A 19,710-nucleotide genomic window follows, 5' to 3' on the forward strand; every position below is an offset into this window, starting at 1 on the left:
GGGCGACAACAGACCTGGTGTGCAGAGAGGAGAGATGAGCAGTGAGTGAAATCACTGCACGGACGACAACAGACCCGGTGTGCAGAGATGGACAGTGAGTGCACTCACTGCACTGACAGCATCAGACCTGGTGTGCAGAAAGGAGAGAAGGGCAGTGAGTGCACACACTGCACGGACAACAGACCCGGCGTGCAGAGAGGAGAGATGGGCAGTGAGTACACTCACTGCACTGACACCAACAGACCCGGTGTGCAGAGAGGAGAGATGGCCAGTGTGTGCACCCAATGCACGGACAACAATAGACCCGGCGTGCAGTGAGGAGAGATGGGCAGTGAGTGCACACACTGCACTTATAACAACACACATTGTAGTGTGGTCAGTTTTATGTATCCTTTGCGCGATAGCTTCAGGCGTTAGGCCTTTGTGCACTTTGCCCTGGATGTATTTTATTCCTTTGCTCGCAGCTTAGAGCCTCTGTGCACTTTGCTCTAAATGCTTTTTATTCAGCTTCATACTGTTATTTTTCAATAGCCAGTTCCACGGTCTTGTTTTATTTTTTATATCACACTGTTTAGCCTACTTCAGCACTGGAGTTTTCAATAAGACATTCTTGTTCACTCTGTGCTTCAGTCAAGGATACAGTCTGGTACATTGCCGATAGATGTGGTAGGAGTTTAGTCTTTGGCAATCTTACGTAGGGACATTTTGTGATCAATCTGACATGTTAGTTATAAAAACACTTCCTTGTCCTAATACAGGGAAGAGGGAGATTCCGACCAGGGAACCACAACTAGACGCTGACTGCCTCGTTGCAGATGCTGAACCAGATCACAGGCCTTTGCTCACGTATTAGGGTTGATGGCTTCCCAGGAAATCTAAAAGGCAAGTTAGAAGCTTAACATGCTGTGCTCTAAATAGAACTAACTGAGAGAGAGTAGAATTTATCAACACCATGATAGCGTTATCCTTATGTTTCACTCTCCTCGTGACTATTTCAATCCTACTGTGTTGTATGGTTCTGGTTATTGCGGCTCACGCCTTAATATCTAAAATACAGTTGTTTTATTAAAACAATCTATAAAACTCAAACTGCCTTTGTCATTTGTATATGAGATCATACTGTAAATGAGAGAGCTGGTTTGGATCTGAGTGACCACGACTTCCCTGAGAAGTTCCAAAGATGTCATGCGCTCGGCTGCCCAATCATATCTTCCCCTCGGGAGAGATGAGGCACTGCTAGTTAGCCGGAGCAAAAACGGATTTGGGGTGACAGTGGTCCTTCCAAGTGGGTAAGACTTAGGGCCTGATTCTAACTTTGGAGGACGGTGTTAAACCGTCCCAAAAGTGGCGGATATACCACCTACCGTATTACGAGTTCCATAGGATATAATGGACTCGTAATACGGTAGGTGGTATATCCGCCACTTTTGGGACGGTTTAACACCGTCCTCCAAAGTTAGAATCAGGCCCTTAGTCCCCCACACCAGGAACAACCCTGCTACCTAGAAATCCAGTAGTCTCATTTAGGATAATGAGAGCCCACGTGACAACCTGGTGTGCAGAGAGGAGAGATGGGCAGTGAGTGCACTCACTGCACTGACACCAACAGACCCGGTGTGCAGAGATGGACAGTGAGTGCACACACTGCACTGACAGCATCGGACCTGGTGTGCAGAAAGGAGAGAAGGGCAGTGAGTGCACTCACTGCACTGATAACAACAGACCCGGTGTGCAGAGATGGACAGTGAATGCACACACTGCACTGACAACATCGGACCTGGTGTGCAGAGAGAAGAGATGGGCAGTGAGTGCACTCACTGCACTGACAACAGACCCGGTGTGCAGAGAGGAGAGATGGACAGTGAGTGCACTCACTGCACTGACAGCAACGGGCCTGGTGTAGAGAGAGGAGAGATGGACAGTGAGTGCACACACTGCACTCACAGTAACAGACCTGCTGTGCAGAGATGAGAGATGGCCAGTGAGTGCACACACTGCACTGACAGCAACAGGCCAGGTGTGCAGAGATGGACAGTGAGTGCACACACTGCACTGACAGCAACAGACCCGGTGTGCAGAGATAGACAGTGAGTGCACACACTGCACTGACAGCAACAGACCCGGTGTGCAGAGAGGAGAGATGGACAGTGAGTGCACACACTGCACTGACAGCAACAGACCCGGTGTGCAGAGAGGAGAGATGGACAGTGAGTGCACACACTGCACTGACAGCAACGGACCTGGTGTGAGGAGAGATGGACAGTGAGTGCACACACTGCATTGACAGCAACAGACCCGGTGTGCAGAAATGGACAGTAAGTGCACACACAGCACAGACAGCAACAGACCCGGTGTGCAGAGAGGAGAGATGGGCAGTGAGTGCACACACTGCACCAACAGCAACTGACCTGGTGTGCAGAGGGGAGAGATGGACAGTGAGTACACTCACTGCACTGACAGCAACAGACCTGGTGTGAGGAGAGATGGACAGTGAGTGCACACACTGCACTGACAGCAACAGACCCGGTGTACAGAGATGGACAGTGAGTGCACACACTGCACTTACAGCAACGGGCCTGGGTTGCAGAGAGGAGAGATGGACAGTGAGTGCACACACTGCACTGACAACTGGCCTGGTGTGCAGACGACAGATGGACAGTGAGTGCACACACTGCACTGACAACAACTGGCCTGGTGTGCAGAGAGGAGAGATGGACAGTGAGTGCACTCACTGCACGGATGACAACAGACCTGGTGTGCAGAGAGGAGAGATGGACAGTGAGTGCACACACTGCACCGACAGCAACGGGCCTGGTGTGCAGAGAGGACAGATGGACAGTGAGTGCACTCACTGCACGGACAACAACAGACCTGGTGTGCAGAGAGGAGAGATGGCCAGTAAGTGAACACACTTCACTGACAACAACACACTTGTTGTCAGGATAGATGGCCAGTGATTGCACACACTGCACTGACAGCAACAAACCAGGTGTGCAGAGGACATATGGGCAGTGAGTGCACACACTGCACCGACAGCAACGGACTTGGTGTGCAGAGGGGAGAGATGGACAGTGAGTGCACACACTGCACTGATAGCAACGGGCCTGGTGTGTAGAGAGGAGAGACAGACACTGAGTGCACACACTGCACGGACAACAACAGGCCTGGTGTGCAGAGAGTAGAGATGGACAGTGAGTGCACACACTGCACCTATAACAACACACCTGGTGTGAGGAGAGATGGACAGTGAGTGCACACACTGCACCGACAGCAACGGGCCTGGTGTGCAGAAGACAGAGGCTGCACACACTGCACTGACAACGGGCCAGGTGTGCAGGAGAGAGATGGACAGTGAGTGCACACACTGCACTGACAACCAGCAGAGTCGGTGTACAGGGGAGCAGAGGTGGACAGTGAACTGAAAATAAGCCAAATAGCGGATTCATACTCCTCACAAGGCCCCAGTGATTGTAAATGCACAGAAGTGCTTAGGCGGACAGTGGGGCCATGGTGTGCACTGGCAGCCAGGGGTCTCAGTGTACAGAGGGCAGAGACCCAGTGAATGCGGCACCCTCTGCACTGGCTACACCCAGGGTGTAGTACACAGAGGTGAGCAGCGAACGGGACTCAGAACTAACAGCTCGGTGAGCTGACCTCAGGAGAATGGTGCAGGCCAGAAGCGGGCACTGAGCTGAAGGAAGCTTGGCAATCTGTCAGTGCACCATGTTCCTCGCTGACAGTCACAGGGTTCAGTATACAGAGGGCAGAGGTGAGCAGCAAACAGGAATCAGGACTAACAGCTCAGTTACCTGACCTCAGGAGGATGGTGCAGGCCAGAAGCGGGCACTGAGCTGAAGGAAGCTTGGCAATCTGTCAGTGCATCCATGCTTCACACTGACAGGCATGGGGCTCTGTCAGTGCATCCATGCTTCACACTGACAGGCATGGGGCTCAGTGTGCAGAGGGCAGAGGTGGGCAGCGAACCGGACTCAGGAATAACAGCTGTGACCGGACCTTGGGAGGATGATGCAGGCCAGAAGCAGGCACTGAGCTGAAGGAAGCTTGGCAATCTGTCAGTGCATCCATGTTCCACACTGACAGCCACGGGGCTCAGTGTGCAGGGCAGAAGGCGGTGGAGGACACAGCAGATGCACACAAGATGCACACAGACTGCCCTGACGACAGCTGCAGCCAAGAGTACAGGAGAGCAGAGGACTGGAAGGAAGCCTGACACCCCTAAAGTGGATTTCCACTTGCCAACAACAAGGGCCACTGGAATTATGCAATTGTGCGGCTGCTGCGTTTTTCACATAATTATATATTTGCTGCATATGCATATGAGACATAATCCATCATCTGCTGCATAATCTGCAGATTTTAACAAAAAATAGTTTCTTGCTCAAATAGTACAAAAGAGCAAGTTACTTACCTTCGGTAACGCTTTTTCTGGTGGATACATTAGCTACCTGTGGATTCCTCACCTAATGAATTCTTCCCTTGCGTAGCATTCAACGGAACTTCTCTCTAGCTCTGCACCTCGGCGAGGACGTCACAATTGCCCGACTCCATGCGGCTCCGTGTGACATCATTGTGACAATAAGAGGCCCTCGCCGCCATGCTGACGTCAGTTTACGCCATTTTTGACGTGCCTTTGAAACATACAAAAAACACTGACAATCTAAACACTTCAAACATTATAGAGAACCTTCATATTAAAACTTTCACAAAAAGTTCCTTAAAAAGAACATACCATCATGAGCAGTTTGCAAATATGGAAATAACCTGAATTGCAACTATGAACATATATACATATATAGAAACATAGAATTTAAGGCACTGAAGTGCACACCCAAGGCGAACCCGGTATGACCAGACAGACAATGGGGAGGTGGGAGGGACCGTGAGGAATCCACAGGTAGCTAATGTATCCACCAGAAAAAGCGTTATCGAAGGTAAGTAACTTGCTCTTCTGATGGATACAACTACCTGTGGATTCCTCACCTAATGAATAGAGTCCCAAAGCAGTCCCACCTCAGAGGAGGGTGTCCGTCTGGTCACACTAGGAACTCCTGCAGCACAGACCGCGCAAAATGGCCATCCCTCCGCACCTCAGAATCCAGACAATAACGCTTTACAAAGGTGTGGAGGGAAGACCAAGTCGCGGCCTTACAGATGTCCGCCACCGGAACACCTCTGGCCAAAGCCGATGATGCCGACTTGGCCCTGGTAGAATGGGCTCTGATCCCCTCAGGAAGATCTTTCTTCGCCAATGAATAACGTATTTTTATACAGAGAACGACCCACCTGGAGAGCGTTCTCTTGCGGACGGCCTTCCCCTTCCTCTTCCCCACGTATCCGATAAAGAGTTGTTCATCCAACCGGAACTCTCTTGTCATGTCGATATAAATGCTGAGAGCCCTCCTAGGGTCCAGACGATGGAGTCTCTCCTCCTCCTTAGATGGGTGCGGAGGAGGGTAGAACAACAAGAGAGTTATGGATTGTCCCAAGTGAAACGGCGACACTACCTTGGGGAGGAAAGCTGCCCTTGCCCTCAAAACCACCTTGTCCTTATGAAAAGTTGTAAAAGGCGGGTGAACAGAAAGGGCCTGCAGTTCACTAACACGTCTAGCCGACGTAATGGCTGTCAGAAACACAGTTTTGAAAAACAAATACCTCAAGGGACAAGAATGAAGCGGCTCAAAGGGAGAGCCCATCAAAAAGGTCAACACTAGATTCAGGTCCCACTGCGGCATGATAAAAGGAGTTGGAGGAAACCTATTAGTAAGCCCCTTCGAAAATCGTAAAACCAAAGGAGATTTGAATAAAGAGGGTTGATCTGGAAGACATAAGAAGGCCGAAAGGGCCGAAAGATAGATAGAGTGTCACCTGGCCGATAAAAGAACGTCCACCACCTCTGGTGGGAGAGAAAAAGCACTCAGGTTGCCCCGCTCAATCTCCAGGCATGAAGGTGCAGGCTCTGGAGGTGGGGGTGTAAAACCTGCCCTGCGACAGCGAGAGGAGGTCTGCCCTGAGAGAGAGACGGAGCGAAGGGCACAGAGAGAGTTGAAGAAGGTCTGCATACCATACCTTTTGTGGCCAATCCGGAGCTATTAGAATGACTTGGGCCCGGTCTTGGCGAATCTTCCTCAAAACCTGAGGAACCAAGGGTATGGGGGGAAACGCGTAAAGCAACTGGTTGCACCAGGACACCAGGACATCTGAAATGCGTCCCCCAACGATCCTTGCATCTGATACTGAAGGCTGCAGAACGACGGACAGTGCACGTTCTCCCGAGTGGCAAATAGGTCTATCTGCGGAAAATCCCACGTCCGAAAGCAGACGCCACTCGTGGTCGTCCGAGAAGAAGCAACTGAGTCTGTCCGTCCTTACGTTTTGGACCCCAGCCAGATGGTTTGCTACTATGCAAAGCCGATGGTCCCGAGCCCAGGACCAGAGTCGCAGAGCCTCTCTGCAAAGAAGGTACGACCCTACACCCCCCTGCTTGTTGATATACCACATTGCGGTCGTGTTGTCCATCAGGATCTGAACTGACTGGCCGCAAAGGGACAGGAGGAAGGCCTTGAGGGCCAAACGAATCACCCGCAGTTCCAGCAGATTGATATGAAACCTCTGCTCTACTGGAGATCAATGACCCTTGATCTCCGGATCCTCCAGATGACCTCCCCACCCTAAGGTGGAGGCATCCGTTATCACTGTGGTCACCGGAGTTGGCAGCAAAAACAGCTTTCCTTGAGAAAGTTTGCCTTCCGCAGCCCACCATCGGAGATCCGCTGCAGTGTCTCTGGAGATCTTTATTGACTCCCCGAGATCTCCTCTGTGTTGAAACCACTGCCTGCGGAGGCACCACTGAAGAGCCCTCATATGCCAGCGTGCATTAGTGACCAACAGAATGCAAGAAGCGAACAGGCCGATCAGACGAAAGACCTTGAGGACTGGAATTACTGCTCCTTCTTGAAACATTGGAACCGACGCCTGAATGTCCTGTATCCGCTGTGACGGAGAAAAGGCCCGATTCAATGTCGTGTCCAGTACTGCCCCTATGAACAGGAGGCGTTGAGAGGGCTCTAGGTGAGACTTGGGCACATTTATTGAAAAACCCAGACTGAACAACAACTGGGTTGTCAGCTGCAGATGACGCAACACAAGCCCCAGAGACTCTGCTTTGATCAACCAATTGTCCAGGTAAGGGAATACTGCTACTCCCTTCCTCCTGAGGTGTGCTGCAACAACCGCCATCACCTTCGTGAAAAGCCGAGGTGCGGAAGTAAGAACAAAAGGAAGGACTGCAAACTGATAGTGCTGCGACCCTACCACAAACCGGACATACTTCCTGTGCGACTTAAGAATGGGAATGTGAAAATAAGCATCATGCAAGTCGACCGACACCATCCAATCCTCCTTGTTCAACGCCAAAAGCACCTGTGCCAGAGTCAGCATTTTGAATTTCTCCTGTTTGAAGAACCAATTCAAAACCCTCAGGTCCAAAATAAGTCTCAGATGACCATCCTTTTTGGGGATCAGGAAGTACCTGGAATAGCACCCCTGACCCCTCTCCTGCTCCGGAACCAACTCCACTGTGCCCTTCAACAATAGGGAAAGAACCTCCTGTTCTAGCAACAGGAGATGATCTTCTGAACAAAAGGAAGGACGGGGAGGGAAGGGAGGAGGAATCTCCCGAAAGGGAAGAGCATAAGATTTTCTTACCACACTGATGACCCAGGAATCTGATGTTATGGACTCCCACATGGGAAGAAAAAGAGAAAGCCTCCCCCCTACCGGAGAGACATAAGAGGCAATGGCAAGAGGGCTAGGGCTGCTTTCCTTGTGGTAACCCTCCAGAGGAAGAGGAAGGGTGCTGCTGCTGGGTGGTCCCTCTTGTGCAGACTCTACCCCGCCCCCTAAGCGATCGATAAGGGAGGCTCGAAGACTGCTGGCCCGGCTGCTGTGACCTCCCTCGAAAGGAAGCCCCTCTACCAAAAACTCGCAGCCGTCTGAATGACCGAAACGGGGTGAAAGCAGCCTGCAGACCCAAAGACATAGCAGTGGCCCTACATTCTTTAAAGCGCTCTAGCGCAGAGTCAGCTTTTGATCCAAATAGTTTTGCCCCATCAAAAGGCAAATCCAATAGCGTGGCCTGGACATCAGAAGAAAAACCAGAAGTGCGTAACCACGCATGACGCCTGGTTGCAACGGAAGTCCCCATGGCTCCTGCAACAGAGTTTGTGGTATCCAGCCCTGTCTGATTAACTTGCGTAGCCGCCGCCTGAGCATTCGAAAGAAGGCTATGCAAGTCCTAGGGCATGTCCGGAAGGACAGTCTTTGCCGCATCCATTTCAGCATGTATATACCTGCCAAGAATACAAGTAGCATTGGCAGGTTTCAGCGCCATGCTGCATGACAAAAACACCTTCTTGCCCAATTGGTCCATTCGCTTGAATTCCCGGTCCGATGGGACTCCCGGAAACGAACCAGGGGCCGACTTCGAAGAGCAAGATGCTTGCACCACCAGACTCTCTGGCGAAGGGTGTTTTGACAAAAACTCCGGGTCCCCAGACGCAGACCTATAACGCCTGGCCACTGATCTACTAACCGCCGAAGAGGTGACAGGCTTCTTCCACACCTCTTCGATTGGTTCCATTAGAGCCTCATTAAAAGGTAAAAGAGGATCCGCCATGGCTGTAGCAGGGTGCAAAACTTCCGTCAACAGGTTGGTCTTAACCTGTGCTGTAGGTAAGGGAAGTTCCCAAAAAGTTGCAGCCTTCCTAATCACTGAATGGAAAGTGGCTGCCTCCTCCGTATATTCTCCTGTGGAGGCCAGATCCCATTCTGGATAAGTGTCAAGTCCACTTGCAGTATCTAGTCCTGAGAACTCACTCTGGGGATCAGTGATCTCACCTTCTTCAAGGAATTGTTGCTGATATTCCCTTTCTTCCAGCAACCTAAGGGCCTTTCGCCGAGACCTCAACTTGGCCTCCGGCCCCGGCTTCAACATGGAGTGCAACGACGTCGGTGAATGGCGCCGGGAAGGAGTCATGATAAGATCTCCGGATCCACCAGGCGCGGCAGATGGATCCATCGGCGCCATGGACAAGGCTCCTGCATCCGACGACTCCATCCGACCTCTAGGTTCCATCTCCTCCGACAACGGAGTCGAAGGTCTCTCCCTCGACGCAGAGGACTGCGCTGCCGGCAGAGGTGCTTGACCAGAGTCTCCAGCCGAACAGAAAGGCATAAACGGCTTCGGCTTGTATGGAGCCGGAACGCCGAGATTGAATGCCAGGGGACCGGTGGGGCCAGCCGGCGCACCTCCTCCCGGAGCCATATTTTGAAATATGCCAAACATGGCATTAAGAAATGCCGCCGGATCTGTACCCGGAGTCGGGAACGAAGGATAACCTTGCAGAGACGGCGCCGGGCTGGACTCTTGGGCGCCTGGATGCACCGGAGAAGCCAGATGACTCTGAGGCCTCGAAGACTGATGGTGCCGGGGACATTTGTGGTGTCAAAGGCTGTGGGGACACCGTCGGACTCACTTTCCAAGACTTGCGGCACCGAGTCGACGGAGACCTCGACTCCGACCGACTCCTGGATCGACGATGAGTCACAGTGACGCGGCTTCTTATGAAACGACTTTCCTGAAGACGATCCATGGTGCCGCTTCCTCTCCTTCTTTGACTTCGCTAAAAATAGCTTCGCCTCACGCTCCTTCAACGGCTTTGGATTCATCTTCTGACAGGAGCCGCATTGCTGGACGTTGTGATCTGAACTGAGGCACCAAAGGCAGTCGTTGTGAGGGTCAGTCACCGACATCCGACCTCCACACTCCCTGCAGGGCTTGAAACCCGATTTCTTTGGAGCCGACATTGTGAAAAAAACAAAAGTATCCCTTCCAAAGAGCGAACGATACAGGTAGCCAGAAAAGTAACCGTTATCGAAGGCATGGAAAAAAGGGAACTGACGTCAGCATGGCAGCGAGGTCCTCTTATTGCCACGATGACGTCACACGGAGATGCGTGGAGTCAGGCAATTGTGACGTCCTCGCCAACATGCAGAGCTAGAGAGGAGTTTCCGTTGAATGCTACGCATGGGGAGAATTCATTAAGTGAGGAATCCACCGGTAGTTGTATCCATCAGAAGTTAGTAAAAACACAGGGGCATGTGTTGCAGCGCAGCGGAAGCCTTTTGTGAAGACCAACTAGTCACCTTCCTGTTGCTTATTGCTAGATTTGAGTGTTAAACTGGTACAGGGGTGCAACTAGTGTTCAGAAAGTGTACAAATAACAAAATAATATTGTAACACTGTCACAAGATGTGCTGCATTACGCCGTATAATTTGCCTTTTCTTGCTGCATTATTTACTGAACTATGCCGCATAATCCCTATGGCCCTTACGACAGCTGACAAGGCCTGTACAGAAAAGCTGAGGTGGACCATGGGCTGCAAGGAAGCGTTGCCACTGACTACCCCCTTCCCCCCCCCCCCCAAACTACCCTTTGTGGAAGCCTGGAGGTTAGGACTTTAAGTGAGACAAGTCTTGTCGGCGTTGGGCATCCGCAGTAACTAACAAACATTGGCAAAACCAATAGGTCCCGCCTTTGAGACCTATTGGCTTTGTCAATGATTTTTAGTCATGCTTTAGAGTATCCCTGATGCTATGCTGCAATGCAATGGGTCTCGCGTTTGCTCGAGTTATAGCTATTAGCGTTGTAAATTCCTAACTGGACTTTTCTTGCCACATACATTGAAAATTAAAAGTAAAACAGTTGAAATAAGCGAGCCGATTCAAAGCGCCATGGCTGCCATAAGCGTGAGCGCGAAGGAGAGACACAAAAGGAAAAAGAAGTTCGCTCACAGTCAAACCTATCGGCAAAAGTGCAATTATCCATGTAACAGGTTCGATGGCCAAGGTGGTAACAAAACAGCCCAAGGAGGGACAAACATAAAGCATTTGCCAATGATAACAAGGGATTTTTGAAAGGCAAGCCCATAAACGAGTGATAGTGATGGGCGTGCTGCGGGCGTGCTTAAAAGCCCACTGATAGATTACAACAGGTCAGCCAGCGATGTCATTTTATAAGACCCTGCACCATGCATGCGCACAGCTACAAAGTGACATGGACATTTCTTTCGTTTTCATTTGTCGGTCAGTAATATTGGCAAATAAAATGTTTTTAAAAATGTGCCAAAGTATTTTCTTTTAATCACAGGTGTATGGGGAGAACACTTAGGGCATGGTTGGCGGGAGCAACACGGAAGACTGGGGAGAAGTAATAGTGACAGACAAGAAGGGCGCAGGTGAGCACTGGAACATGGAACGAGGGTGAGGAGAAGAAACAATGGGCAAGACTGCAACGTGCAGAGGGGCACATAGGCAAGAATGCAACAGGGAGGATATGGGAGTGAGTGTAACATGGACGGGAGCAGGGCAGGGGCATAACAAAGGTCCCCGCAGCCCCCATGGTGTGGGGGTGGGGGGCTTCCTTGCTCCAGGGGCCCCCTCAGCACAGCACCTGGCTTGAGTGAGTCCGGAGGAGGGCCCCCTCCATGTTCTTTGCAAGGGGGGACCCCTCCAGTTTCATTACGCCACCAGAGTAGGGAGAAGATCACCGGTGACAGTAAGTAAGGTAAATAACATGGAATGTGCAGGGGAAAAGAACTGCACAAGGGAGACAGCTGGAAAACACATGCACTCTCATGGAGTGCTTAACCAAAAAGAAAAGTAGTGCCTAAAAAAAACACACAGTTGAATCACAGAAGGAAGCCAATCAAAAGAGGTGGTAAAGAGGCTAGGCTTAATTGAAGGGACAAACACAAGTTTGACAAGCTGGGACAGAAGTAAGCAGCAGGCAAATGAGAGACGGCAAAGCCAACGATTTGTAAGCAATGGGCGGGCTCGAAATCCTTTTAAGTTCTTGGTAAACTTACAATATGTCTTTTGCAACCAGACAGCTGTCCTGTCTGGTAGACTCGACCTACGAATGGGCAGTGAAACTGTTCCTTTCCGGACAGTGTGACCATGTCCTTAATTATATAAGAGAAAACACTGGCTCTCTTTCTTGAAAACGTAATGTAATGCAAGTCGGTGAAACAGTCCCAGTGACATCTCGCATGCTTATGTCTTGTTGCCTGGTATAATATTCTATAGTTTTGATTCTCGCTGAACAAGAGTCTTGTATAGCACATACCGTGAACTGAACTTCCTCTAGGTATCCGGGTGAGTTCAGGGTGTGGGCAGGTGTTCACGCCGGGTTATGTTTGAGAGATCTTGGGTTTAAGGCTGAAACCAGTGCGAGTTTCACTGAGTCCTAAAGGAGTTCGGATACATGCTCATTCAGGCCTTGGCCTCTCTTTCCATTCCAGGTGGGTTTGTAAAGCGTGGCTTATCACCCCTGAGGGTATCAAGGCGCTGAAGACTGTTGCTGCCAGGGCTCACTCGAACAACAAAGAGCAACAGTCACCTAGAGCTGACTGTGAGTGATATTCTTTGAGAACGTGCCTGAAGATGCACAGCTGTCAAAATATAGACAACACTAAAGGAAAAGAAATAGATGGTGCGGTGGTGGGGGTGGGTGTCAAGCAGACAAAAGGAAGTACCCGCAGAAGAGTGAAAGGATGGCGATGGAGAGAAGGGGAATGTGGCATGAGCCATGCAGATGGAGGGACTTCAGAAAGATGTGAAGAGAGAGGGCGTGAGTGACTGATGCACGCAGGGAGACTGCAGACTAAAGTGCATCGAAGCACACACTGGGGGTTTGTGATACTGAATAAAGCTCAGTGGTAAGAAGCATCTGTAAACCAATAAGTCTGGCGTGTTTTAGGTGCATGTGTTTGTTGCTGAGGGACATTGGACGCACTTACGGAAACTACAGAGGGAGACAAGTGACCAGAGATAAGGTGGAGCGCTGTGTCAAAACCAGGAAGCCAATTTTTCAACGCACTTAAGGTGAGTGAACCTGACTGCCGGCATAACCACTCTACAGGCCAAGAGACTTAGACTGACACATAAGAAAAGTACTCCTGACCCAGGGCCTGGAGAACAGGTCAGCAGGGGAGGCCTGGCCTAACAGGCAAACCGAAAAGCCTAAACCGCTAGCCCTGCGACCAGGTCACCGGACATGTAGACCCCCTCGATCACAGGCTCAAAGGGAGCTCCACAGGCAGGCCAGGCCGAGGGACTGATAACCAGTCGCACCGAAGCGGTGAAGATATTTACTATCAGACCGGGGCCCCTGAAAGTCTGGTGGGGCCCGTTAGTGTCCGAGATGTTAAAGGGCCTGGGAGTTATGACCAAAAAACAAGATCCTAACATCAGAGGAGGCTCCTCACTCACCACAGCCCAGACAGGGCCCACCCCCAAGCAGGGACATCCATGTCAGGGGGGCAGCTGTACCCCCAGATCCCAGAGATAGCTTCAGAGAGCGAACGCTCCACTGAGTGCCTGCGAGGCCAGTCCTGTGGCCGGTCCCCCACACAGCACCACACACAGAGGGCAGCTAGAGCACCACAGACCGCCCACACACAGGGGGCGCGAGAAGACAAGATGGGCATACACAGGGAAAGCATTACACGGTCACACCCATCCAAGATAATGCCGATCACAAGCAGGACAACTCGGGCCTTTGTAGCGCATCGAAAACACAGATTCCGTCATCCACGGGCGATGGAATCAGCAGTAACACCGGCTGAGTGTAATGGTGCTCAGTCTGTCACTGTTGGATCGAAGAAAGCCTTTGGGCCTTAACTAGACTCTGGCTGCCATTATACTGAATAAACGTGGCGGACATCCCGCTCCGACGAATTACAAGTGCAAAGGCTACAATGCGCCCCTAACAGGTGCACGGGACCCCCACACCTCTGTGAAGGAGTATCCCTCCGCCAAACTCGAACTAAGCCACAGGTTTAGTACAGTACTGCGTCCTCTGACCTTCCCAGTGGAGTTCTTCCCTTCGGTCCTACATCTGTTCTCCCTTTCCACAGTCACATAACACCCCCAACACCACTGTATAACCTCACGCACATGAAACCCAACCCCATGCAACACGCGCCCACCATTGTAACTCCCTGAGCCCTGTGGTCGTGTATCCGCAGTAAGAAAGCAAACGCACTCCAGGAGGTTAGTTTCTACACACCGGGGAAAACCTCCCCAGGATATTTATTACGTAACTAATTGAACAATTAAGATAATAATCACATAATTACCCCGTCACGGACTCAACCATCGGGAGGGGGAATTAACATCATTCCGCTTCCCCGATGGCAGAGCCCTCTAAACATAACATTCCTCCCTTACCAAAATCTTAAACATTACCAAATCATATTCCATACAAAAAACACAAAACAAAAAAAAACATAAAATCAATTCACTACAAAATCACGAAACCTAGTAGAACATTGTGGACAAGGACGTAGATTGTATGGACCATCCCCACGGGTTGAGGTAATCGGACCAACCTGTCCAGATCCAGATACAATAGATTCCTCAACCAACTGATCACCTGAGCCATGATCCAACCCCATACTACCACCAGGGCTTTCTACATCACCTGCAATAAAAGCACCATTGGATCCAAAACCTGAACTTTGCAAAATAACATCATCATAATCCTGATCCCCAGATGACACATCTATTGGCACTGAAAAGTCCGAAGCATAAACCTTTTTATAATAAGAAATGTTCCGGGTAATTGACTCCGGACCCCTCTTAGCAGTAACCATAGCCCCCTTAACGTCACTCACCACCCAAGGATCCTTCTCAAAGGGCAGTAAAAACTTACTTCCCCCTCTTCTACATTTCACCAACACCATATCACCAACACATATATCACGTTCCTTTTTCCCCCTCTTCCGGGACATCTTATCATTACTGTCTTTTCTCCGTGATAATGCTTTCCCCACCTGTTGGTGCAGTTCATTATGTTCCATAATAGTAGGAATGGTATCCCGTACTGGTCTATTGATACAAATAGTAATTGGCGCTTCTCCAGTAACAATATGAAGGGTCAGACGATATTCTCTTAAAAACGAATACACAGCACACTCCACATTCTGGCCCTCAGAAACAGCTATACGCAATACTTTATTCAAAGTCCTCATAAATCTCTCCACCTCTCCATTTGCTTGAGGCCACTGAGGAGTAGTTTTCTTATGCACAATTCCCCTAGATGATAAATAGTCAGCGAAGTCCTGACTGGAAAATGGAGGACCATTATCAGTACGGATCTCCTGCAACAGACCGTGAGTGGCCATGATTTTCTCCAGCCGAGGAATCACTTGAGCTGCAGTGACAGAATCAATCATTTCCACCTCTGGATATTTCGAGAAATCATCTATCACCACAAAGGTGTGACGTCCATCTGGCAAACTGCCAAAATCAGCACTAGCTCTAAACCAAGGAACAGGAGGAATAGGCTCAGTAATAATCAGTGAAGGCCGTTCACTAGGACCACCAGCTTGACACATCATACACTGCCGTACCACCCGCTCCACTTGATCATCCAGTCCCAGAAACCACACTTTACTTCTCAACCTGGTTTTAGTTTTTACCATGCCTTGATGGGAGGCATGGGCAAGATCCACAACTGACTGTTGTAATGCCATAGGTATGACAAGCCTATGTCCTCTCAACAAACATCCATCAGATGACATAACCAGTTCATGTTGAACTTTATATAAGGAGGACAACATGGTACGTGCTGCAGCTGTTCGAAGAGCCAAATTCCTCAAAAGGGAATGCCACTTTCCAGATGCCACAGCTGATATCACCACCTGTAAGCACTCATCCTCCTTCGTGGCTAATCGAATATCTTCAAGAGACATAGGCAATGGACGAGACCGTTCCACAATCAAACGTACATATTCCTCAACATCCTCAGCATCTGCCACCTCACGAGATGTAGCAGGTCTAGCATGTCGTGACAAATAGTCAGCAGGATTCAAACTACCAGGACGAAACACCACCAAAAAATGATAGTCTTGTAGTTGCAAAATCCACTTTTCAATACGTGGTGGTGGCTTAGAGGAAGATCCATTAAACAACGGAATCAAAGGTTTATGATCAGTATACACAACAAATGGCTGTCCATACAAATATAGATGAAAATGTCTACAGCCCCAATGGACAGCAATGGCCTCTTTTTCGATCTGTGAATAACGTTGCTCAGTCTCTGTCAAAGCTCTACTGGCGTATGCCATAGGAGCCCATTCCCCATCCGCTTGTTTTTGGGCCAACACAGCTCCTAAACCAGTAGGGCTAGCATCAACAGACAGTTCAGACTCTTTAATGGGATCAAAGTAAACCAAAGTGGTATGTTCTGAGAGCGCCGATTTAGTAGCCTGAAAGGCAGCTTCCTGATCAGGCCCCCACTCCCAAACAGCATCAGTTTTGATCAGATCTCTCAAAGGTGCTGTTAAAGCTGTCAAATTTTTAATAAAGCGCCCACAGTAATTCAGCATACCCAGATAACTGCGAACGCCAGACACATTAATGGGAGCCAGGGCAGCTTGAATGTCCTTAACTTTATCAGGATCAGGTAGCACTCCATCTCCTGAAAACCTATATCCAAAGAAAGCCACTTCTGATTGCAAAAACAAACACTTATCTTTGTGAAGTGTCAAACCATTTTCATGTAGTCTCTGAAATGTGGCCCTCAATCGTACTAAATGCTCTTCTTTACTTGGCGCATGCACCAAGATATCATCACTGACATTGATGACTCCTGTCAGACCAGCAAGCACTCCACGGATAGTATCCTGAAAAACTTTGGCGGCACTAGAAATCCCAAAACTCAACCGTTTATAGCGCCTAAGACCCATGTGAGTTGAAAATGTCGTAATGTCCCTAGAATCTGGATGCAGTAGCAACTGATGGTATCCTGCCCTTAGATCCATCTTTGAAAACCATTTTGATCCTGACACCTCAGCAACAAGATCATCCACAGTAGGTGTCAAATGCCGTACACGCTTAATAGCGACATTGGGCAGGCGCATGTCAACACAAATCCTCACCTCCCCTGGCTGGCGGGGCTTTCTTGCAACCACAATGGGTGACACCCAAGGCGTAGGTCCATCAACTCTTTCAATAATATCAGCAAGTTCCAGTTTTTCTAATTCATCCTCCACCTTAGGCCTCAGATGAAATGCGACCCTTCGATGCTTCAAAGCCACGGGTTGTATAGATTTATTAATATGTAAACACACCATACGATCCTTCAAACAACCAATGCCTTCAAACAAAGATTGAAACTCAGTCAATAAGTTCTCCACAGTCCCCAAATGGACACTGAAGGCAAAGGATATAAGATTAAGTTGTTCTGCAGTCCGGCAACTTAATAACATGTCTGACCCAATGGTGGTAACAAACACTTTTGCTGGTATTGACTGGTCTTCATGAGACAGTACTGTAGTAAACACCCCCGCCAACGGCAATGGCTTTGAAGATCCAAATGTATAGACCTGAGTTGTTGTAGGCCGTAAAGGAGGCTGAAAAGAAATGCGCTGCAAAACGGACGTTGCTATAACATTGTTGGAAGCACCAGTATCAATTAGCGCATCAACTTTATAACCAGCCAACAAAACTGAACATCGTGGTACTCGCTTCCTAGGATGACCACCAGGCTGCAATGCATGGATCATATAAATGGCACCCTCACCATTCCCATCATCATCCAGATCGTCATCATCCATGACAACGCCCGGCTGCACCGAATGAACAGCCTTGAACTTCTGTGGTCGAGAACGGGACATGGATTTGCAGACTTTAGCAAAATGATTGAGTTTCTGGCAATTAGAACATGTTTTGCCTTGTGCCGGACACACCCCTTGATGAGGGAAAGGACCCCTGCAAGAATAAAAAAAACGGGGTAACGTAGAAGTCCGAGGTTTATACTTCCTTCTCTCCCCAGGTGTAATAGTGACAACATTCACCGGCTCCACTTTCACCTGAGTCTGCAATGCTGTTTCCATGTGAGCTGCACGCTCTATAGAAAGTTCTTTACATCGTCCCAATGTGAGGATATTCACCATTGACATGCCAGGCACTTGAAGTATATGTTCCCTTAACTTCACAGAGGTACACCCCTGTATAAACTGCGAACGCGCTTCATCCTCAACATCCACTAAAGTACAAGTGCGAGCCAAATCCTTAAGTCTAGCATAAAAGGCATCCACCGATTCATGCGGAAACTGCCTCGCCTGTCGAAGAAGAAACCGTTCATAATCAGGATTGGCAAAAGGTTCAAAATGCGCAGTCAGTGCCTGTTTCAATGATTGATAAGTATATGGCGGACCCTCCTCCACTACGGAGCGGCCTAACTTATGAACCGCCGCACCCCCAAGATGTAACAACATGGGACAGCGCTGATCATTCTCCACAGCCGCTGCAGCAAAATAAGTCTCCAAACGATCCACCTATTCCTTCCACCGGGCAGCGAGAGCAGACGGAGGGCCATCAATGACAAAAGGCTCCAATGCAGGAATAGAAGCCATAATGACACCACCCAAAAACGCTAAATGAAGTGGTAATCACACTGCCCCACTGAACTCCCAACGCACATCATGGGAAGGGAAAAAAAAAAAAAGCACCTCCCAGGACACCAGCAATGGAGGGCAGGACACACCACCTGGAAAAAGAGGAAAAAAAAAAACTTTCACCAGGCAAAACAACAAACTGGAACACAGGAGGCGAACAGATGCAAACAAAAAATGAGCAGAATACAAAAAGAAACAGGCAGCAGTAGAAAGAACGCCAAACGCGAACCAAACAGCAGCCTCCAGGCACTGCCAGACGCGTTCCAAGCGTCCCAAACGTTTCCAAGCAACAGGGAAAACCAGCAATACAGGAAGCAGCTTCTCCCAGCGGCGCCGAGCAGCGTTAGAAAAGAAACACGGGAGCACTCCAGCACACACTCCTCGTAGGGCTCCTCCAGCACAAAGCAGGAGAGCCACGAAGAAAAGATCCCATCCTCGTCGCCAATCTGTGGTGTATCCGCAGTAAGAAAGCAAACGCGCTCCAGGAGGTTAGTTGCTACACACCGGGGAAAACCTCCCCAGGATATTTATTACGTAACTAATTGGACAATTAAGATAATAATCACATAATTACCCCCGTCACGGACTCAACCATCGGTAGGGGGAATTAACATCATTCCGCTTCCCCGATGGCAGAGCCCTCTAAACATAACAAGCCCCACAGCTGATGGAGTCACGACTCACTCCAACTTCCGCTGCTGCCAACACACTCTGAACCCCTCGTCAGCCCATGCCTCGTCTTCTGTCCATTCATCCTCACAACCCCTCCATGCTGCAAAGGAGACTTCCCACGTCCAGCAGCATGCATCACACCCCGACACCCCCACACACACCCCTCCATGCTGCAAAGACTTCCCACGTCCAGCAGCATGCATCACACACACACCCCCCTCCATGCTGCAAAGAAGACGTCCCACGTCCAGCAGCATGCATCACGCACACACCCCTCCATGCTGCAAAGGAGACTTCCCACGTCCAGCAGCATGCATCACACACACACACCCCTCCATGCTGAAAAGTAGACTTCCCACGTCCACCAGCATGCATCACAAACACACAAAACCCTCCATGCTGCAAAGGAGACTTCCCACGTCCACCAGCATGCATCACACACACACACCCCTCCGTGCTGCAAAGGAGACTTCCCACGTCCACCAGCATGCA

At 49.7% G+C, this 19,710-nt stretch overlaps 1 protein-coding gene across 2 annotated transcripts in view; it reads right to left on the reverse strand.

Moving 5' to 3' along the window:
- The window catches only part of LOC138246584 (interferon-inducible GTPase 5-like), a 60,818-nt gene that overhangs the window by 25,227 nt on the left and 15,881 nt on the right, over nucleotides 1-19,710 (reverse strand). Inside the window, exon 2 of one of the 2 annotated variants that reach the window (XM_069201273.1) lies at nucleotides 4,482-4,649. The exons of the other annotated variant lie outside the window; for it this stretch is intronic. The gene's annotated coding sequence lies outside the window, so the exon portion shown is untranslated. The remainder of the gene's footprint in view (nucleotides 1-4,481; nucleotides 4,650-19,710) is intronic. 2 annotated transcript variants of the gene reach the window in all.

This window comes from Pleurodeles waltl, chromosome 7 (assembly GCF_031143425.1).
Source record: "Pleurodeles waltl isolate 20211129_DDA chromosome 7, aPleWal1.hap1.20221129, whole genome shotgun sequence".
Taxonomy (NCBI): Eukaryota; Metazoa; Chordata; class Amphibia; order Caudata; family Salamandridae; genus Pleurodeles; species Pleurodeles waltl.